General features: G+C 34.2%; 1 pseudogene; it reads right to left on the bottom strand.

The window, feature by feature from the left end:
• LOC136379010 (fibrous sheath-interacting protein 2-like) overlaps positions 1-23131 on the bottom strand; it is a 47653-nt pseudogene that overhangs the window by 20040 nt on the left and 4482 nt on the right.

Raw genomic sequence — 23131 nt, 5'->3', positions numbered from 1 at the left:
AATTTTTAAATTTTTTCTTTGATCTCATTGTTTACCCATTCATTATTTAATAACATGCTATTTAGTTATCAAGTGTTTGAGTATTTTTCATTTTTTCTGTTGTGGTTGATTTCTAGTTTTATGCCATTTTGATCAGAGAAAGTGCTCAATATGATTTCAATCTTCTTAAATTTGTTGAGGCTTCTTTTGTGCCCTAACATGTGGTCTATTTTAGAGAATGTACCATGAGTACTTGAAAAGAATGTATATTCTGCTGCTTTAGGTTGAAAGGTTTTGAAGATATCTATTATATCGAGTTGATCTAGTATGTCCTTTAAGTCTGCTGTTTCTTTGTTAATTTTCTTTCTTGAGGATCTCTCTAGTGATGTTAGTGGGGTATTGAAATCCCCTATTATTATAGTATTGCTGTTGTTCTCACCCTTTAAATCCATCAAAGTCTGCTTTATATATTTAGGTGCTCCTATATTAGGTGTGTAGATATTTATAACGGTTATATCTTCCTGTTTGATTGCTTCCTTTATCATTATGTAGTGATCTTCTTTATCTCTAACTATAGTCTTTGTTTTAAAGTCCATTTTGTCTGATATAAGTATTGCTACCCCAGCTTTTTTTTCATTTCCATTTGCATAAAATATTTTTTCCATCCTTTTATCTTCAGTGTATGTGCATCTTTTGTTTTAAAGTGTGTCTCTTGTAGACAGCATATGTATGGGTCCTGTTTTCTTATCCACTCAGCTATCCTATGTTTTTGATCAGATCATTTAATCCACTTACATTTAAGGTTATTATTGATATGTAATTGTTTATTGCCATTTTATTCTTTAAAACTATATTCCTCTTTTGCTATATTCTTTTTCCCCTTTGATCTGTTTGCAACAGGCCCCTTAGCATTTCTTGCAGCCTTGGTTTGGTTTTAGTGATTTCCTTGAGGTTTTGTTTTTTTTGTTTGGAAAGGTTTTTATTTCTCCTTCAATTTTAAATGATAGCTTTGCTGGATGAAGTAGTCTTGGTTGTAGGCACTTGTTCTGCATTACTTTGAATATTTCTTGCCATTCCCTTCTGGCCTTAAGTGTTTCTGTTGAGAAGTCAGAAGTCATCCTTATGGGGGCTCCTTTGTAGGTGATAGCCTTTTTTTCTCTATCAGCTTTTAATATTTTCTCTTTATCACTTAGCTTTGGTATTTTAATTATCATGTGTCTTGGTGTTGATTTCTTTGGGTTTCTCTTTAACTGAGTAACCCTTTTGTTGTCAATGAAAATAATGAATCTGCTTACCTTTCAAAAATTTTAAAAACCCTAAAAGTGTAAATATAAAGCATTACTTCATTGAGGAACTTTTACTGAAAGAAAGAGAAAGCTCTCACAAACTTAGTCTTCAAGGAAATAGTTTGGTGCCTAACTATAATTATATTAAGACAGTTTAAAGCAGAGGTCAGGAACCTTTTTGGCTGAGAGAGCCATGAACACCACATATTTTAAAATGTAATTCCGTGAGAGCCATACAATATGTTTAACACTAAATATAAGTAAATGTGTGCATTTTATGTAAGACCAACACTTTTAAAGTACAATAAGTTTCTAAATTCTTTTTAATAATGTTGTTATGCTATTGCTAACCAATGATGAATAAAGTATTTCTTACCATTAATGCCACTTCTGGTGGTACATGGTTTTGCTGATGGCTTTGTAGTCTGATTTATACGTGGTTAGGTTAAGCTTCATGGAGGCGTTGAGACTTCCATTCATTAAACGTGATCATAGGTTGGTCTTAATGTTCTTTAGATGTAAGAAAGACTGCTCATATGCATGTGTAGAGCCAAACATTGTCAGTACAGCAATACTCACACACTGCAGTGTGTGGTATGTGACAGGAAGTGCAGTCCTAGTTTTGACAATCAGCTGGTCGTGGGTTGAAGTTTTTTCATTTCTCCCCACTTGTGTTTGCTTGCCAACTCTGCTTGCTGTCATGCAAGTCTTTCCAAATCTTCATTCAGTGACTTGAATTTATTTACCCACATGTCTGAGGCCTTCAGGTCAGCAGCTTGTATCTCAAAAAATCTGACGGAGAAACCAGGGATATAACTCAGATCAACGCTATCCACTGTGCACTCGTGTGGATGGGTGATGAACTTAAAAAGACTAGTGTGCTTACAAAATTCTCCAAAGTGTGCTTTAAATGACTGCAGGAGATTAGATGTGAAGCCCACTAGCTGCTGGAGATTAAGATATTGAGCAGGGTCAGTTATTGTGCATGCATCTTTAAACTCTCCCAGTTTTTCAAAGTGTAGTAAATGACCTGTTTCAATGTTGGTGATGAAGAGTTCCACCTTGTTTTCAAATGCAAACTGCTTGTTGAAGGGATAAGACTGTATTTCCAATGCCTTGCATTTTCATATTGAGCTGGTTCAGATGATCAGTAGAACTTCAGGAGCCACTCGGTGTTAACTAACTCAGGATGCTCGATGTTTTTCATTTCAAGAAAAGTCCGAATTTTGCTCAGACAAGCCACGAAATGGCTGAGCACTTTCCCTCTTGACAACCAATGCACATTGCTGTGCAGAAGCAGACCAGGATAATTACTCCCAACTTCATCCAGCAGTGTTTTAAACTGGCTATCATTTAAAGCTTGGGCAACAAGAAAGTTGACCACCCGAATGACCAGCGACATCACCTCACCACGCTGCTCGCCACACATCTGAGCACAAAGCGCCTCCTGATGTAGGATGCAGTGAAAACTTAGGATGGGTCTCTTTTCATGTTCATGAAGAAGCGCTACAAATCCTGTTTTTCCCCACCATGCACGGAGTACCATCAGTACACACCGAAATAACTTTATCCATCTGTAGAATTTTTTTCTTTAGCTAACTCTGTGAAAGACTTGAATAAATCCTCCCCTCTTGTTGTCTCTTTCATAGGCAAAACAGCAAAACTTTCCTCACATAGTGTGTCACTGACAGGATACCTTGCAATCATGCTGAACTGGGATAAATGGCTTACATCTGTTGACTCATCCAAAGCGAGAGAAAACAATGGTGTTGCATTTATGTCCTTCACTTGTGTTGCCTCAATTTGATTTGCCATCATGATGGTACGATTGTGAACAGTTCTTGCCAACAAAGGCATGTCTTTTATTTGTTTGATTATCTTGTCTTTATCCAAAAAGTCATCAAAAAGTTCATTGGCAACATCAAGCATGAATGTTTTGGCATACTGTGAATGGCTTTCTGTTTCTCACAATTGCTAAAGCACCAGCAAAGCTAGCCAAATTCTGGTCACCTTGTTGGGTCCAAACATGGAGTTGCTGCTGACTAGCTTGCACTCTGCATAGTAGCTCCTGACATGCTTTCTTCCTGCTGACCCCTGCTGGATATTTTGATGCAAATATAGTATGGCGTGTGTTGAAGGCCACTTTATATTTGACCGTTTCATTGATGCAATTTTATCATTGCATATTAGACACACTGCAGAACCTGCTCTTTCCACAAAGGCAAATTCCTCTGTCCATTCCTGCTGAAAAGTACAATACTCCTCATCTATTTTTTCTTTTAGCCATCTTCTTTGTCAAAAGGGTTTCTGCAATTAGCTAGCTGACTACTTGATTAAAAGGAAGTAAGTTTACTTCCTGACCTCAATGACCCGTGTACATTACGCATTATCCAATAAAAATTTTTGTTGTCCCGGAGGACATCTGTGATTGGCTCCAGCCACCCTCAACCATGAACATGAGCGGTAGGAAATGAATGGATTGTAATACATGAGAATGTTTTATATTTTTAACGTTATTTTTTTATTAAAGATTTGTCTGTGAGCCAGATGCAGCCATCAAAAGAGCCACATCTGGCTCGTAAGCCACAGGTTCCCGACCCCTGGTTAAAAAGGAATGAATGTAATAAAAAAGAGAACATTAAAAAATATATTTGACAGAAAATGGTAATACAGCCATAAATTTATTTGAGGGAAATGAAAGAGAAGGCTATATTTAGATACAAAAGAGGAGTGATATAGGTTTCAATGTGCTGTAAGGAAGATAATTTGTGTGAATGTGACTTAGTTAGACGCAATGTATACAGCTTTGCTGGCACATAGCTGGCTAATTTCTCCTGGCCTCCAAGGAGCTATTGTTCCATAAAAAGGACAAATCCAGGAGTGACTGTACTGCCCATTCTAGGGCCAAAGACCTGGCTTTCTACCCGTCCCCCTCGGTAGACATGATGACCACACCCTGTCCCAACCTACCACAACCTCTTCCCACTTTCTATCTTACATAACATACCTTGACTTCCTTATGGGCTCATTGTCTTCCCCCACTGTCTTCCCTAGAACCTTACTCTTTTTTAACTCTCTTCTCCCTCTTCTACTTTGCCTCCTTTGCTTTCTATATGCCTTTCTCCTCTCAGCCTTTCAGCCAAAATTTATGAAGTGCCTGACCTCCTTGGGCAAGCCACTGAACTGGACACTGGAGATTCAGTGGTGAGTGAAATATAACCCTTGCAGGGGTCCCCAAACTTTTTACACAGGGGGCCAGTTCACTGTCCCTCCGACCAGTGGAGGGCTGCCACATACAATGCTTCTCTCACTGACCACCAATGAAAGAGGTGCCCCTTCTGGAAGTGCAGGGGGGGGCGAATAATGGCCCGTGGGCCATAGTTTGGGGATGCCTATCTAAGTAAACAGTGAGCGAACTAAGGCAGGGACTCTACCTGATTTCAGGAATTTGGACTTAGCCTCTTAGATTCCTTGGCCTTGATGTTCTCTGTTATTTCAGGGTCATTTAGTAATAGTACCTACCATTTATTGAGAATTTACTAACTCCAGACACTGTGCTAAATACCATATTTAATCTTAATAATAGCCTGGTGGACAATTACCCTTTTTATTCAAAGCTTAAAGAAGAATTATAATCACTATTAAATAGTATCCCCAGAGGCAGTTTCTTAATCAATGCATTCCTCTTTCCATCTGCTCTATTTGTTTTGATGCTACTCATATGCTTAGGACTCCTAAATTTGAAATCTAACCTTCAGATATAGTCCACCTTTAGCTCTCCACGATGTGTCACATCATTTTAAGTTTAGCTAACTCAAATCTCAACACACACCACAATGTCCTGTTGTTCCTGCATTTCCCACCCCAGTGACAATACCAGCTTCTCCCCAAGTCAGAAACTGACAAATGTTCCTAGATATTTTCCTTTCCTTTTATTCCCCACACTCATTTGACCTCTTAGTTCTACTGATTTTATCAATGAAATTTATTGGTCCTCTCTTCTCTGTCTCTATAGTGTTTCCCTAGTTAAGCCACTCATCTTTTATTTTATTTTTTTTTGTCTGTGTGATTGCCACGGCCTAAACAACCAACTCCCTGTCACCATTTATTCTCAATAATCCATCTTTTATCAAATTGATCTTTGATGCCATTTCTCTACCTGTATTAAACTCCTAAATTCTCACAAGAAGACAACACATAGCATATAACAGCCTCTGTGACTTGGTCCTGTGTTACTTTCTTATTGCTGCTGTAACAAATGAACACAATCTTAGTGGCTTAAAACAACAGGAAGGTAATATCTTACAATAATTGAGGTCAGCCATCTGAAATGAATCTCATTGTGCTGAAATCAAGATGTTGGCAAGGCTGCATTTTTCTGGAGGCTGTAGGGTACAATCTATGTCGTTGTTCTTTCTGGCTTCTAGAAGCTTCCCTTTTATCTCACTTCAAATCTACTGTGATCTTTCTTTGATTCAGACCTCTGCTTCCTTCTTTTAGAATGAAAAATCTTTTGATTATACTGAATCCATTTTGATGACCCAGGATAATTTCTTTATTTTAAGGTCAGTTGATTAGCAACCTTAATTTCATCAGCAATCTTAAGTCCCCATTGCTGTGAAACATAGCGTTCATAGGTCTTGGAAATTAATATGTAGACAACTTTGAGGGATGTCATACTACACCCCACAGCCCTTTATTCCTTTCTAAGACACAACTTCCCTATAACAGTTTTCAAAATTGAACCTGAAATGATGCAGTTATTTGCAATTAGTTCCCTACCCTGGACCTGCTGATTCAAGTCTCTGTGTCTTTGTTGTGCTGTTTCATCTGCCTAGCAGCCCTGGGCGTGCCATTGCTTGGCTAATTTCAATCAGCCTTTCAGACTCCAGAAAGTCTTTCTGACAAACTCTCTTTCTCTGTGTTCCCCTCCATATAACGCTTTCCACATTACATCAAAAATATCTCTTTACCTGTCAGTATCACTTGAATAGAATGGAAACTTCTTGAAAGCAGGTATTGGCTTATTCATCTTTATATGCACAGCAGTTAGCATAATGCCTAAGTGTACTTTCATCGTCCTTAGCAGACCTGAATGAGAATGTATTGAAATTGTTTAATTTAGAAGATTACTCTGATGACAATATGGAGGGTGTATTTGTAGTGGAGAGACTGGAAGCCTAGGAGACTTCATGACACATAGTCACATAGGCAAGAAACAAGCAAGTACTAAAACAGTGAGTTAAAAGCAGTCAGAGTGAAACGAAGAAAATGGATTTGAGAGGCAGCTGAAGCAACATTGTCTTAACTAGGGGTTCTTCCTCATCTTGCCTACTTTATAAACATCAAAATTGGAGGGAATGATTGAAGTTATGAAGCTGATAAGGGTAGATGACAAACATGGATTCTGGTCCTTAAGAGTTAACTAGCTTTCTCATCATTCCAAAGTAAGTATATTTGATCAACTTGTTCATGGTAGAATATCCTTGTCATCTGGAATGGAAAATATTAAGTTGCAGGTCTTCAATACAATCCCTTTCTTTACTAGGGGTGTTCCAGAGAAAGAAGAAGGCAAGTGACCTGAACTAATACCCTTATAAACATACTAATGATACCCTTACTGTCACAACAACAATAACAAATATTTTGTTAGCAAAATAATTTTTTCCATAAAATGCTTTTTAGCAGGATCTACCTAATTCTCTATAATTAATTGCTTATGCCAATTATGCATTAATATGCAAACTGGAATATATGGATTTATGGATATTGGCTGGTTGAAAGATGTTACATAATCCATGTAAACCTCTCAATATAGCATATAAATGTCTCATAACCTCAATGGCTCCTTCCATGAAAGTGAGGTAACTGCATACCTCAGAGAGCGTCATATGTTAGCTTGGACCGAGTGCATCTGATGTGGTAAAACAGGACCTGGGGACTGGGCCAGAGGTCCTGAACCTCTCCTTGTTTTACCTGTGCTTCATGATTAGATGTTTCATTGAAATTATTAGTAATTAATAATTACTAGATAATGGGTAAGAGCTCTGAGCACTGTGAGACTGAATTATCAATTTGATGCTTTATATAATATATTAAATTTCAAGCTGTATTAAAATTGAAAACTATGCTAGTTTTTTTCAAGTTTTATTTTTCTATTAGTTGATTTAATCATGTTGGTGTTTGTCAGAGCACAGAAAGCAGAATTTTATATGGGTAAAGTGATAACACATGTGGGTAAAAATTTGAACAATAAAAAATAAAATAACTCACCTTCATTTCAAGACCCTAATGCTCACAATGAGAAGCAAATAATGGTAGCCTGTGTATCTTTGTATACATGCACACATTCCTTATGAAGTACTTAGTGTTGAGCTTTATACCTTACATTTTTCACCAAGCATTATATCTTGAAGCTTATTCTATTCCATATGGACATACCAGTTTAATTTAGTTTTTAACTACATATTTTGGTATACAATACTGTAATTACCATAATTTATTTAACTAATCTTCTATATATGAGTTTTTAGATTTCTTTCCATTAAAAAATCTATAAGTATCCTTTTACACAGATTGCTAGATTAAAGAGTAGATCGATTTTAATCTTTTTTTTTTTACAGAAATTTTCATGTTCCAGTCAAAGCAGTTGCACTAGTTTATCTTTCCCCAGATGGAGTTTTAATAAGGTAAGCGCCTGCTATCAGTGTCTTTTTGTCATCAGTAGGTATTTCTCATATGTTGTGGTTTCAAGTAATGGCTAAACTAGTGTTTCTAATTTTTTTTTTTGTTTTGTATATAATAGAAATTCTTTTCTCTAAGTCTTTGCTCTCTATATTTTTATTTTATATTTTGAAAACTCTTCTCTGCTAACTTTAAAAAAACTCACTGGATAATTGTTATTTTAGTATATAAGCTTAGAGGATGAGTAAAAGAAAAGTAATGGCCAAGATGCTTATTATAAAATAATCTGAAAAATATAATTTTCATATGCATTAAGAATCAAAGCAAAATTCAATAATCAGAAAAAAACATACGTATGTGTTTAGCCTAAAATGTATCACAAATTAACAGTAATCTTGAGTTTGTCAGCCTGACTACGTACAAAAGAGTTAAAACAGCAGGCGTGAGACTGCTATCTTTCAGAAAATTCTACCTACAAGTTCTTTCTGGGATGGCATCTGGGAACATGGCAGTTGAGTCATTAAAAATTGATTAACACTGGTTAACTGTACCTAGACTGTTGGTAAAAGTGTGGTTTATGTTGAATGTGTGCTTTCTATCTTGGAATCATTATGTGCTAAAATGTGTCCACCTAAAATTGACATGTGAATATCCTAACCCACAGTACCTCAGAATGTCACTGTATTTGGAGACAGAATGCTTAAAGAGGTCATTAAGTTAAAATTAGTTCAGTAAGGTGGGCCCTAACCTAATATGACTGGTATCCTTATGAGGAGATTAGTACGCAGAGAGGCACAGAGAGAAGACCATGTGAAAGAAGACATGGGGAGAAGACCACCTACAAGTCAAGGAGAGAGGCCTCAGAATAAACCAACCCTGCCAGTACCTTGATCACAGACTTCCAGCCTACTGAATTATGAGAATATAAAATTAATTTCAGTTGGATAAGCCACCCAGATTGTGGTATTTTGTAATATCAGTTCTAGAAAGCTAAGTCTAATAAACTAATGAGCTGAGTTGCTAATGGGCACTTTGGCAGAAATACTGCATTTTTTACTGCTGGGGAAAAGAGGACACAGTTTCTATGAGAGGAGAGAATTTGATGGAAGCCTGCCTTTGAATTTCTCTAGACTCTGCTTGAGTCGTTTTCCCTTGCAGACCCTAGTGTGTATCCCTTTACTATAATAATTCCTAGAAGCGAGCACAGCTATATGAAGCCCCGATGATCATGAAGATTCTCAGAAAGTTTGACCAAGCCAATAGAATGTTCCAATGAATCAATTTTGTAAGCATCTTTTTTGGCAGAAACGCTGCATTATCTGTCTTCTTCTGAGTTACTTTTAACTGAAACTAAAGATGGGTCTCTGCATATAGTTGTACTCGTCAGTCTTTTCGCATTTGTCTCATCACAGTAAAATGAAGGTCTTTAGAGAAGATTTTGTCTTGTTAAATAAACTCTTCCATAGCTGGAACAGTGCTCAGTGACTATATTAAATAGAAAGGATTCAATGGTAGGTATTTAATAAATGCTGCTTTAGCAAATCAGTGAATCGGTTCTTTTTTTCTTGGTCACTGCATAAGTGGGCCCTGCCAATGCTTACTTTGGGGTATCTTTGGGTTTTTTATCTTCACATTTATCTCTTAGCAGTGATCCTTATAATTGACACTGTCTTCTTTTAGATAATATCCCATGTCTTAACCCCTAATTTAATGTTTTCCTACACAATGTTAAGACCATGAATATGGAATATAAAAGAAGTGTATATAGTTTGTCATTCCCCTCTCTCTCTCATTTATATATTTATTTGATGAATATGTTCATCATTCACTTTGTTGCCTACTTTTCTTGGCTTCAAGAGAATATTTTAATTGTGATTGTTTGGCTTTCATACACTGAATCTTAAAAAATCTATTAGTACCTGTAGATTAAACTGAATATAGGCTTTACTGATCTGCATAAGGATGCAGTCATTTTGTTAAATGGAGGATCAAAAACTGTTTGTAACTTGTGAAATTAACATAGTGGATCAAGAGCCGTATTTTTAAAGATAAAGCAAAAGAGAAAAGAAAGAAAATACTGTCTTTCACATTTAGTAAGAGTTATACTTTATGCAAATTTGTTTTAATTATAGCTTAAATTCTTAAAGACCCTTTAGAATTTTAGAACAGAAAATATCATTGGACATCATTTCAAAGAATAGCTTTAGTTTACATATTGAGAGAGGAAACACTCAAAGGGCTAAGTTAGCTTGAAAAAGTAACAATCCCCAGCTGTCCAGCCCTTTATCAGCTACCTGAAATAACTTGCAACACAGGCAAGAAAAATGGGATATGTGAATAGTCAATGACAAATTGTTTGAACCTCCTCTCATACCTCCTCTCCTCCCGTAGACACAAAAGTCACATAGGTCTGCAAACAAAGAAGTCAAATCAGGTACATGTCACAGGAAGCTAAAGCTGTAAATGCATATAAGACTCAGAAAAACTAACTTCAGGGAGCTTGTGTTTTCTTGCTTTTTTGGTCACGTTGCTTCACCAGCTAATAAACCCCCCTGCCTCCAGGACTTGTCTGAGTGTCTTTGTCCTCCGGTAGTTGCTCCTTTTCCTCTGCAGCAGTATAAGGATACAAGAAATCAGTAAAATAAAACTATCTTCCCAAATTACAAATTATATTAGTGGAAGATTTAAAATTGTAACTTAAGTCTTCTGTCAATTTTCCATTAAATCACAGAGTTTTAGAAAATATAGTGCTTTATGTTGTCCAAGTATGTAAATTTGGAGCTCTTCTGTACATTAGACTGAATAAACACATTTGTATAGTAAGTATAGTCAGCATAAAAATGTTTTGTGTTTTTTTTAAAGAATGAACATTTATTTAAATGTTTATTAAATTTATCAATAAACATTAAACAAAGTTCCTCGAATTGTGGTTAAATTATTTCTTTACCTTTTTCTACTTCTACTATTGAATAAAGATAGCTCTGTTTTTGTTAACATGGAATAATTATCATTTTCTCATGTACTTGGTATTATAACTATTCTAATATAAGTGTTCAGAATAAGCATCAATTAAAAACAGTACTACATCCTTATCATCTCTGCCAGCTGGTCATTTATATTAATATGGCAGGGAATCAGAGAGTTATTTCAGAAAACTGCTTATCAGTTATGAGGCTTTTTTTGTTTTCGGTTGGTTGGTTAATTTTTTCACCTACTTAGTGTACGATCTGAGAAAAGTTTTATATTTCACATGGTTTCAAAAGTAATTGAGGTGGGATTAAAAATGACTTTAGAATACATTCTGCACACACAATCACACAATTTCTCAATTATTCTCTCCTGTATTGAAGGCTTTTCTGTCTGAATTCTACCTTGTTTGATATCAGGATCTCACTTCTGTTGCACTAGTATTTGCATTTGTTTGCCAGAACATTGCTTACCTCTTTATTCTAAATTCTTCTGAATAACTTTGTATTAGACATATCACTTATATACAGAAAATAGTTGGGTTTTAGTTTGTGGGACAATTTCAAATTTTTTCCAAATTTAAAAAGTTAACCTATTTTGCTTAATCACATAAGCAATATGTATATTCTACTAAGTATAATTATTTATGTTATATTTATTGGTTCTTCAGGAGACTTCCTTATTTTATGTTTTAGAGAGGCAGAGAGGGACAGACAGACTTGAAGAGAGAGAGATGAGAAGCATCAACTCATAGTTGTGGTACATTAGTTGTTCATTGATTGCTTTCTCATATGTGAATTGACCAGGGGCCTTCAGCCAAGCCAATGACCCATTGCTCAAGCCAGCAACCTTGGGTTCAAACCAGTGACCTTGGGCTTCAAGACTATGACCATGGTGACCATGAGGTCATATTTATGATCCCATGCTCAAGCTGGATGAGCTCGTGCTCAAGCTAATGAGCTCGTGGGTCCTCAGTGTTTCAGGTCAACACTCTATCCACTGTGTCACCACCTGGTCAGACTCTTGTTTAATTTTCTTAAAGGTCTTAACCACCTTATAATTATTGCTTCTAAATTAATTTGATATATTTACACAAAAAGTAATAATAAAATTATATTTCAATTATGGACTGGCAGGGATGTACTCTTCATGTTTTTATTCTGGCCCAGGGAGCATATACTGAAAAATAAATAATCTTTCAAAATTGTATTAGAACTTAAAAGACCATTAGAGAACCATTGTTTCTTGGTAAGATCTTGAAGATATAAAACATAAAATGTTTTCTTTGAGGGAAAGAAGAAAACTCAGAAAAAATGTTTGTCATTTAAATATTAATATTTTATGTGTCCTTATTTTTATTATTAGGTGCTTCATTCAAATATTATTAGTCTCTGATGGGTCTAAATATTGAAAACACAAATTTTAGAACTATTCTCATTTGAAATTTATTATGCTTTGCCTTGGGTGACCTGGTAATTACTAAAATAATTATTTTATAGGCATTTAATTATGTAAAAACAATTGTCATGAGAAAATTTTTACAATGGAAGATTTTAGGGTGTTGGATAATAAATTACTGAACTTATTTTCTAAGGCTTTTTTTGTTTTTTTTAACAGTAGAAAGAATAAAACAATTGACTTATATTAGTTTTTGATGTTCAAATGCTTGCACCATATTTTATCACATTGTATGCAATTAAAATAATTTTTTGATGTAATTCCATCTCACAGTTTGGTTTTGTAATGACATGTATTTGCTTTGCTATAAAAGTTGTAGACTTGTAAATACATCTTTATATGATGGTTATTGATATTATAAAACTAGTAAAATTTATTTAATAATTGCTTTAAATTGGTGTTTATATTAAACAGTGCAGTTGAAGTATGAAGGAACTGTGTTTTATACCATTTATTTTGTTAAATACAAGTGAACTAGTAGTAATGTACTTTAAATAAACTATCTTTATTGATTTAAGAGAGAGAAACATTGATTTGTTGTTTTACCCATCTATGCATTCCTTAGTTTATGTAATGTACCTTCGAATTAAACACTTAAAAAAAAGTTAGTGTCAAATTATTGGCAAATTTTTTGAATTATTTCAGCATAACAATGTTAGCAAAAATTGAATTATTTATTCTACATTATTTTTCATGTTTTATTGTCTCTTATCTCGCTTTCTTCACTTATATCTCTTTTCTTATTTCTTCCTTTCAATGTCTCATTGTTATTGAATATCTACACAACAATTGTAGTCTGATTTTTTTTATTGTTAAAAAATACTTCCTAAGGAGGTATTTTCTACTCAGTAATTGGACCAAAAATGAACATAAGAGAAAATCAACAGTTTTGCATCTTGCAAAACTAAGTACATCTCTGATTTTTCTATATTACTGTCAACCATTTTAAACCCTTAATGTTAATATTTTAACAGCATCGTACTAAAAGCTTCACATTATAAAAGCAGCAAGTATTCTTATATTGATATAGATAGATCATATAAATATGTATCATGTTGCTAAATGATATACATATCATGTATATAGTATATGGTATATATTGTATACTTATATGTTGTATATAATATCTATGTATCAAGTATATTTTATAACTCATATATTTGAGAAGAAAGAACCAGTGTGGATGCAAACAGGATCCCAGACCTCTCCTGCTTTGCCTTTGCCTCTTAATTAATTGCATCCTTGAAATTATTAAGAAAGCTTTATACTGGATAAGATTGCTGAATCATGTAAGTCTGATTTGAAAATAGAACCCTTTGTTTTTACCTCAGAGTTAATAACTTGTTCAAGTTTACAAAATTAAAAAGTATTTTCTATCTCACTGCAGAGTTCTTATATATTAATGTGTTTATAAAAATAACTTATTTTGTCATACTAATAAGGAAAATTTTAACTAGCTTTTCTACAAGATAGTTCTAAATTCACCTTTACTCTATTAACTCAACTGAATGAGCTGTGAACTTTAGTTCCCTGATTCATAAAATGGCAATCTTAGTAATATGTATTTTAAATCATATGCTTTTAAGAATATGAAATATCATATGTGAAGGAGCTACACAAAAATTTATAGATAGCCCTAAATAAGTGCTATCTTTCTTCTCTTTTTTTTTTTGTATATTTTTCCTTTTCTTTTTGTGGTAGCTAGAATTTTTGTTAGATCTTAAATATATAATGTTGCCATGACAGAAAGATTCAAATACATATTCAGTTTCTTTTGGTGCCTTGCACTTTTTTCACTAATTTTTAATCAAATGATGCAGTTTTCTGTGAGTTTTATAAAAAATTACTTGAAAGATACTATTTAATCACACATTAGGCTGTTTTACTACTAGGTAGAAAACTAGGTTGTCTAAAGATGTTCATTTGGTGCATTTAAATTTGTATCTTATATTCAGTTAATTATAAATAGAAATGCCTTTTTTAACTCTTGCTAATTGATGTCACTTTAGAATTGCAAAATGCTAAAGTTGTCAGCTATTAATAGCTATAGCTATTAAACTTCATAACATGTATTTGAAAATCAAAATTATTAAAAGTGACTATTCCTGTAATTTACATATAGTACAAAAATTAAAACTATTTATTGTAGAAAATAATTCAAGTTTTTTTACTATGTGGTGCAGTTTTCAACACCTTTTAGAATGACAAAGGAAGCAAACCCACCTTTAAAATTACAGAGTTTGTGGCATTATTAATTGTATATCCATTACTGTAATCTAAAGTTAGCATACAGTATATAGAAAACATTCTTTCTTGTCTAACATTCATGTCTTGTGTTTATTATTATAAATTAGATTTTAAAAATTACTTTGAAGTATTTAAATAATCTATCAAGTTCAGTCTTTAATAAAAAAATGTCTGTGAGTGAGCCAATGACCTTGGAAACTTCAAAGTTGGAAATACTGTATCAAAGTGGCTTCTCAGTCAGTGAAACTGAGCCACTAAAATTTTAGAGAAGTGAAGGGTTTAATAAAAGCAATTAGAGCTTACACAAAGGCAGGAAGAATTAGTATGAACATCTGTACTACCACAACTGGATGATCAGCGAAACAATGGCAACTTCAGCTTAAAGCATTGGAGTGGGAAGAAAACCTGGTGTTCAAAGGGAAGTCTGCTATTAGGATGTGCTTGGTCAAAAGCAGGGAACAGGAAGAGGAATCTAATAGAGTTCTGCAAAGTCTGCCGCTGTTGGACAGTGGGAGCTTGTAAAGTCATGTGTAAATCACTCTGATTAAGGTAGCATGATTAACCTTTGAAAATAACAACTTTTGTTTCACTTCTGCCTTCCATATCATACACAAATTACTTTTTTCTTTGTCTCTCTGCTTTTTTAAAAAAATTAAATTTATTGGGGAAACATTGGTGACTAAGAGTATGTAAGTTTCAGGTATACATTCCTATGATACATGATCTGTATATTGCATTGTGTACCCACCCCTCTAAGTCAAATTATCTTCTATCACTCTATATTTGGTCCCCTTTACCAATAACTACTCCCCTATCCTCTTCCCTCTGGTAACTGCTATACTGTTGTCTGTGTCTATGAGCTTCAGTTTTATATTCTGCATATAAGTGAAATCAGATGAGTAATTTTACTCACAAATTACTTTCATTGGCAAATTTAAACCCAGAATCATACAGGAAAGAAGATTGCAATATAGTAATTCTTCTCCATACCAACATTTATGGTAGTGACAAGGTACACAAGAGATAATCTAACACAGTTATAATGTTTAATCACTTAATATTCATACTTTAAGAACAAATTATGTTGTATGTATTTATATTATAATAAAAAGAAATATAAATAGTCAAACTGTAAGTGATCAGAACTTTAATATGACACTATGTTTGTAGTTCCTTTCGAATTTTTAACCCTGGTTTTGTATCTTGGGTATAAAATGTTAGTCTAAGTCACAGTCTCTCCATGCATGAATCTTAAGGGTATTATGCTAAGTGAAATAAATCAGACGAAAAATGGCAAATACTGTATGATCTCACCTATATGTGGAATCTGATATAGCTGAACTCATGAAAACCGAGAATAGATTGATGGTTGTCAGGGGCTGAGAAACTCTGGAGAAAATGGAGATGATGGTTAAAGGATACAAACTTTCAATTCTAGAAGAAAAATTTTTGGAATTTTATGTTCAACATAGTGACATATAGTTATGTTCAATATAGTTAATAATACTGAATTATATGTTTAAAAAATGCGGAGAGAGTATTTCTTAAATGTTCTTACCCCACACAAAATATGATTAACTATGTAAGTTGATGAATGTGTTATCTGACCTTATTGTGGTAAATTATTTGCTATATATGTATATAAAATCATCTTATTTTATGACTTAAACTTATGCAGTATATCAGCATTTTAAACTTGGGAGTAAAAGAACTTAATGAATAAAGTTGATGATACTTTTTAGAAGTCTTGTAAACTTTCGATAGAATTATTTCTGCATGTTCTCCCTTGGCTGACACTTAGGAACTCAGCCCTTAGTATGTTTTTGCTGATACTTGCATTTAGTTTGAAATACATCAGGGAAAAGATAAAATGAATTATAGGAAAACTAGTTAAAGTGCCACAAATAATAGCTAATTGATAAGAAAATTATAGACAAAGAGACCTCTATACATTTGATTCAAAAGTTTGTTTTAGTTGATGCAGTTTGCTATGACAGCTCCAAAAGAAAGAAGGAAAAGTTGCAGTTCAGACTGATGAAAAATGATGTGACAAATTAAATTGTAACCAAATATTATACATTGTATTTATATAATAATTTGTTAAAAATATCATGAATTTTTCTTTGCAGAAACTTATAATATTAGAAATATCTATATAGAAGGCAACATATAGTTTTATAAATCCTGATGACATAGCACACTGACAGATTTAATATATTCTTGATACAGATCAAGGATTTTACAGTTCAGATGTGTGAGGGCGGGCTCTGGAATGAACAAAATGTGATTGTCTAGAGGAAAAAGATCTGGGAAATTAAATTGTCTGGCTTCTGATTTCATATTAACTTGAGGTTCCTTGTCTTGAAAGAGAGTGCTATGGGACTACAGAGTATATGTGTGTCCGCAGAGGGAAGAGAGGTCTACTTGGTGGACTTTGACAACAGAACAATGTCTACGTGGAATTGATTGCTTTATTTACCTTGGAAAGTGTAAGCTATTGATATAGATAAAAAGAGATTTTACAATTATGATGATAGGAATCCAGAAAGAAGTAATAAAATAATACTTTAGTCCTGAGGAAGATTATGCAGTGGTACCCCTGGTTTGCAAAGTCCTTTTTCACCACACATAATTTTGTTGAGAGAGGGAATGAGTCCACTAAAGTACGCTCAGCTCCTCAGACTCGCCTGAAGCTAAGGTGGCCATGGAGAATTATAGTTAGGATGTAAAGTCAGTAGAAGTGGATATCTGGGAAAGCTTTCTGCTTCACCCTGCCCCTTCTTTCCTCTTGGAATATAGATAGCAGACTGAGGTAAAAAATAGACTTTTTGGATTGTGAAGAAAAAAGTGACAAAGCCTCAAATACTGAAAGACAGAAGGAAGCTTTATTTTTCCTTTTGTTTCTGACAGCTAAATGAAGTTTGTACTGCCTATTTCAGACTTCCGATTGTGTGAGAAAAATAAACCCCCATTTGTTAAAGCTTCTGTATGAAGGTCTCACCTTTATGTAGCTAAATCCAATGTCTAAATTCATATAGAAAGGATGAACAAATAGCCAGAAATAAATCCTCAATCAAAGAAGGGGAATATAAAGCCTGGATTCCAGAGACTCAGCAAAGCAGTGATAGGATTCTAAGGATCAACACAAAAACAAAAACAGAAAACCAGGTACGCCTACATGGAAAGTTGTTATATTCCAGAAATAACTTTCGAATTTACTTCTTGCATCTAGAGAATATGATGTGAATACTTATTGAAGGGAAATGTAAACCTAAATTTTAAAAGAATCTGAGCGTTGGTTAAACATATGTAGGATTTAGGTGATCTGTATACAGTCAGATAATTCAGTTAATGGAAAGACCTGTTTCACTGAAAAGAAATTCCCTTTACACTTAAAGTTTCTGAATCCGGAATTCTAGCAAAGTGGGGTGGGGTGGATATCTCAGCTAATACAGACCAAAAGTAATAAACAGTTACCGAAACTCAGACAACTGAACATATCTTGAAATAAATGACAGTAAGACTCAAGGAAAACATAGCTTGGAACATAGCATATTTGGACTCACTATCCTTTTCTGATTTTCTATTTGCCCAAATAGTATTAGTTTGTTTTTTCTTCTTTGAATATTTTCAGTGTTCCATGCTATCTTCTGTATAGATCCCTATCTGTATCTCCTTGATTTCGTTTTCGTCACTGTTCTAGGAATTACAATTTGCATCTCTGTCCTGTCACATCTAACTACAGATACTATTAGACCACTGCTCTACAGTCTAAGAAACTTAGCACAGTTTATTTCTATTTCTACCTTCTTTTTTGGCCATTTTCATGTTATTTTCCCCCTACATACATTATAAACTCAAAATGATTGTTAGCTCAAAATGATTGTTAGTTAACTGTCAACTATCATTTAAAAATTTTTAAATGTATCAATTGATTTTAGAGAGAGAGAGGGAAGAAGAGAGAGAGAGAGAGAGAGAGAAAAGAAGAGAGAACAGAGAAAAAGGGAAAGAGAGATGAAATTGTGGTTCTACTTATTTACGCATTCATTGGTTGTTTCTTTTAAGTGTCCTGACCAGGGATAGAACATGCAGCCTTGGCCTGTCGGGACAATGCTCTAACCGACCAAGCTAGCTTTCAAGGGCTGTCAGTTATCTTTTAAGAAAATTTTAAACTGAAAAAACATTTTTCATATTTATCTACAACACTTAGATAATTCCTTTGAGTAGATCAAGTTTCAATGCAATGTCATTTCTCTCTTTCTGAAGCACATACTTTAATAGTTCTTATAATTCACATCTGGTGACTATGAATTTTTTTAACCTTTGTGTTTGTAAACCTATTTCCCCTTCACTTTTAAAGAATATTTTCCCTCTTTATGAAATTTTTATTTTAAAATTCCTTTAATTTTTGAATTATAGATGCTATTTTATTTTCTACTGACTTTATTTTTTCTCACAAGTCTTTAACATTTTAACCTTTATATTTCATATGATAGACTGCTTGATTATTGTCTCACATTTCACCAAAGAATTTTATTTTTTATATATTTTTTCTGTCTGCACTCAGTTTGCTATTTCTTTAAGTCCATAGATTGTTTTCACTTACTAAGTCTACTAAGTGAAAGTTTTATATATTTTTCAGCTATACAATAATCATTTGGTTCTTTTCTCATAGCTTTTATTTCTATATTAATATTTTCTTTTTTTTTTCTTTTTTTTTTTTTGTATTTTTCTGAAGCTGGAAACGGGGAGAGACAGTCAGACAGACTCCCGCATGCGCCTGACCAGGATCCACCCGGCACGCCCACCAGGGGCGATGCTCTGCCCCTCCCGGGCGTCGCTCTGCCAGGACCAGAGCCACTCTAGCGCCTGGGGCAGAGGCCAAGGAGCCATCCCCAGCGCCCGGTCCATCTTTGCTCCAATGGAGCCTTGGCTGCGGGAGGGGAAGAGAGAGACAGAGAGGAAGGAGGGGGGGGGTGGAGAAGCAAATGGGCGCCTCTCCTATGTGCCCTGGCCGGGAATCGAACCTGGGTCCCCCGCATGCCAGGCCGACGCTCTACCGCTGAGCCAACCCGCCAGGGCTATTAATATTTTCTGTAAATACTTCATGCTCATATTTTTATTTCCTTATGCATATTTATACTCGCTGTTTTAATGTCTGTCTTTTATGTCCATTTTCTTTCTCATTTTATGACTGTTTCTGTGGATTGACTTCTCTACTGTTTATGATTATAATTATGCTGCTTTTTTTGTATGTCTAAACATTTACAACAGTATTTTTAACAGCTTTATTTCAATAATTCACATAGCATACAATTTAATCATCCAAAGTGTCACTTATTGTAGTGACAGATATAAGCAATCATAACACAGTCTAGTATAACCCTGTCTCATAACCTCAAAAGAAACCCATCTACCTTAAGTATCAGCTATCTATTTTCTCACACTCCCCAGATTTCATTAACCACTAATCCTCTTGCTCTTCTATAAATTTTCCTTTTCAGAATATTTATGAATGGCATTATATAGTATTAGACATTTTGTGTTTGTCTTCCTTCACTTATAACATTTTCAAGATTTTCCCACATGACAGTATGTATTAGGACTGCATTCCTTTTATGGTTGTATAATATTCTATTCTATTGATATACCTCATTTTCTTACTATTCATAAGTTAATAGACATTTTAGTTGTTTCCATTTATTGTCCATTAAGAACAAGGCTGGTATGAACAATTTTGCTGTGAACATTAAACTGTTTTAAAATATAGTCTTAACAAAAATATTATTATAACATGCAATTTTTAATGTCTCACTTGTAAACCAAATTAAATTCAACATTTACTGTCATGGTGATAATGAACTAATCAAAGTTCAGATGACATGCTCCAAGGGGCCGAGGGGAGACAACAGCCCCTATCAGCAGACTAAAGGATTGAAGCCCTGTTCCCAGCCTTACTCAGATATTTATTAGCCAGGACAAATAATTCAAGGAAGCAGACAGCAGAAGTTTTCAGGGACTGAAGTAAAGGACAAGAAACATGCTGACTTTTAATCTCTGTTCTGAGAGCCTAAACATTTCTTGTTACTGAATCTTATCCTGCTCTTTTGCTGTTTCCAGTACAGGATCAGAGAGGCCCCTGGACTCTTGTCCACACAAGGCTTTCACCCTAGGGTGCCTTGCTGTCTCTAATTGTTGTCCTAACTCTGTATATTTTCATAGCATATTTCTACAATTTACTTTACTTTTAAAAAAGGCTTGTCAAGTGAAAAAGTTGAAAAGAGTTTACAGTGTTGGACAAAGGAAATATCATGGCATAAATATATGAAATGGAATATATTTTTATATTTTCACAGAGTTTAACAGAATCGAACATTCTTGAATCAGAATATAAGGCAAAAATCCAGTATAGTCAATATAGTGACTCTTCCTTTGGATTTATTAGATCTGTTTTGGTAAAAGCTAAGACTAAGATCAAAGAAATCAGCAAGATGGTAATAACTATGCCAGGACATGGGTGAAACCAAGTAATGGGCACCATCATTTTCTCTTTCTGAAGTTTTCTCTTGGGAAACAATGCCAAGATAGATGATATAAACATACTGAATTTTAATACTCAGTTTATTTACATTGATTATAATTCATGTCAGTTGAAAGAACTATAGGGTTCTTATGTCCCATGTATGCTTTAATTGCTGTATAATCTACTTAAAATCCAAGCTTACACTATCTTGGTCTTATCCTTTATTATTACACAATCTCCTTTAGAACTTTATCCTAATTCCTCTCCCAGGTGGAACTAAGGAAATCATATATTGATGTTCATAATTATTGTTTATATTTTGCCCATTATGTTTTTCATCATCATATAGAAAGAAGAAATGATAAAACCTTACAATAATTAAAATTGATAATAAAATGCCTGACCTGTGGTGGCACAGTGGATAAACTGTTGACCTGGAATGCTAAGGTTGCTGGTTCAAAATCCTGGGCTTGCCCAGACAAGGCACATACAGGAAGCAACTATTACAAGTTGAAGCTTACAGCTTCTCCATTCTTTCTCTCTCTTTCTTCTAACTCTAAAAATCAATAAAAATCTCTAAAATAATAAGAAACTACTGTGTTTTATTAGAGAAGAAAAAGTCTAATAAAAATTACAAAGACAAACTAAAAAAAGATATATTTATTTGAATTGGTCAAACAATAAAAAATAAAGGTAAGAAGCAAATAAACATCAATTCAAAATGGTAGAGTGCATTATTTACTCTTTCTTCATTAAATCTAATTGAAGTGAGAGTTGACATATATATATATATAATTAGTAATAACAGAAGCTATGTATTTATATTCATATTAAAATAAGAAATAGTATCATCAACAGAAAAAAATGACATATTTCTGAGGTGAAAGAACAGATCATTTATTGATGGAGACATCTGAGAAGAAGAATGAATAAACCTAATTTTTCATAGAAGAGAATGCAATAAAGATTCTGAATATAGTGATGGGCTATTGGAGAAGAAATCAGAGTAATGAAATAAAGAACTGTCTTTGAAAATGTATATTTTCTGTCTATAAGAAGCAACTGGTTATAGTAATTGCCCCTGGCCAATTCCAAAAAATACTTTCTAAATATTCACATAAAGGAACTTGTTTGGGAATTAGAGAGCAGACTGAGGCTAAGGCAATATTCAATTACTAAATTGGTCAAATTTTTATTTTATTTGATTTTTTTACAAAGACAGAGGGAGAGAGTCAGAGAGAGGGATAGAGAGGGACAGACAGACAGAAACGGAGAGAGATGAGAAGCATCAATCATCAGTTTTTCGTTGCAACACCTTAGTTGTTCACTGATTGCTTTCTCATATGTGCCTTGACTGTGGGCCTTCAGCGGACCAAGTTGCTCAAGCCAGAGACCTTGGGTCCAAGCTGGTGAGCTTTGCTCAAACCAGATGAGCCCGCACTCAAGCTGGCGAACTCAGGGTCTCGAACCTGGGTCCTCCACATCCCAGTCCGATGCTCTGTCCACTGCGCCACTGCCTGGTCAGGCTGAATTTGTCAAAATTTTAAAAAATGAAATTCAGTGCCACTCAGTTTTGAAATAAATATTAAGTATGTCAACACAAGAGTAGCATCCTTATTATTATAGTCAGTTGGAAGGTCTTAAGCAGTTCCCTATTACTGTAGTATACCTTAAATCAGTGGTAGTCATCCTGGTACCTACCTCTCACTAATGGGCATTCCAGCTTTCATGGTGGGTGGTAGCAGAGCAACCAAAGTATAAATAAAAAGATAGATTTAATTATAGTAAGTTGTTTTATAAAGATTGATTCTGCCAAACAGCGAAAATTCGACATAAAGTACTTGGTAAGTAATTACTATTATATGCTTTAACTTTTTGTAACTCTGCTTTATAAATTTTATAAAGTAAAGTTACTTCCTTACTTTATAAATCACCATTACTGTGGAACCGGTGGGCGGTTAGAAAATTTTACTACTAACAGAGATAC

The sequence above is a fragment of the Saccopteryx leptura genome, chromosome 7, assembly GCF_036850995.1.
Source record: "Saccopteryx leptura isolate mSacLep1 chromosome 7, mSacLep1_pri_phased_curated, whole genome shotgun sequence".
NCBI lineage: Eukaryota > Metazoa > Chordata > Mammalia > Chiroptera > Emballonuridae > Saccopteryx > Saccopteryx leptura.
The sequence above is the reverse complement of the archived record's forward strand: the minus strand, read 5'-3'. Positions and strand labels throughout refer to the sequence as shown.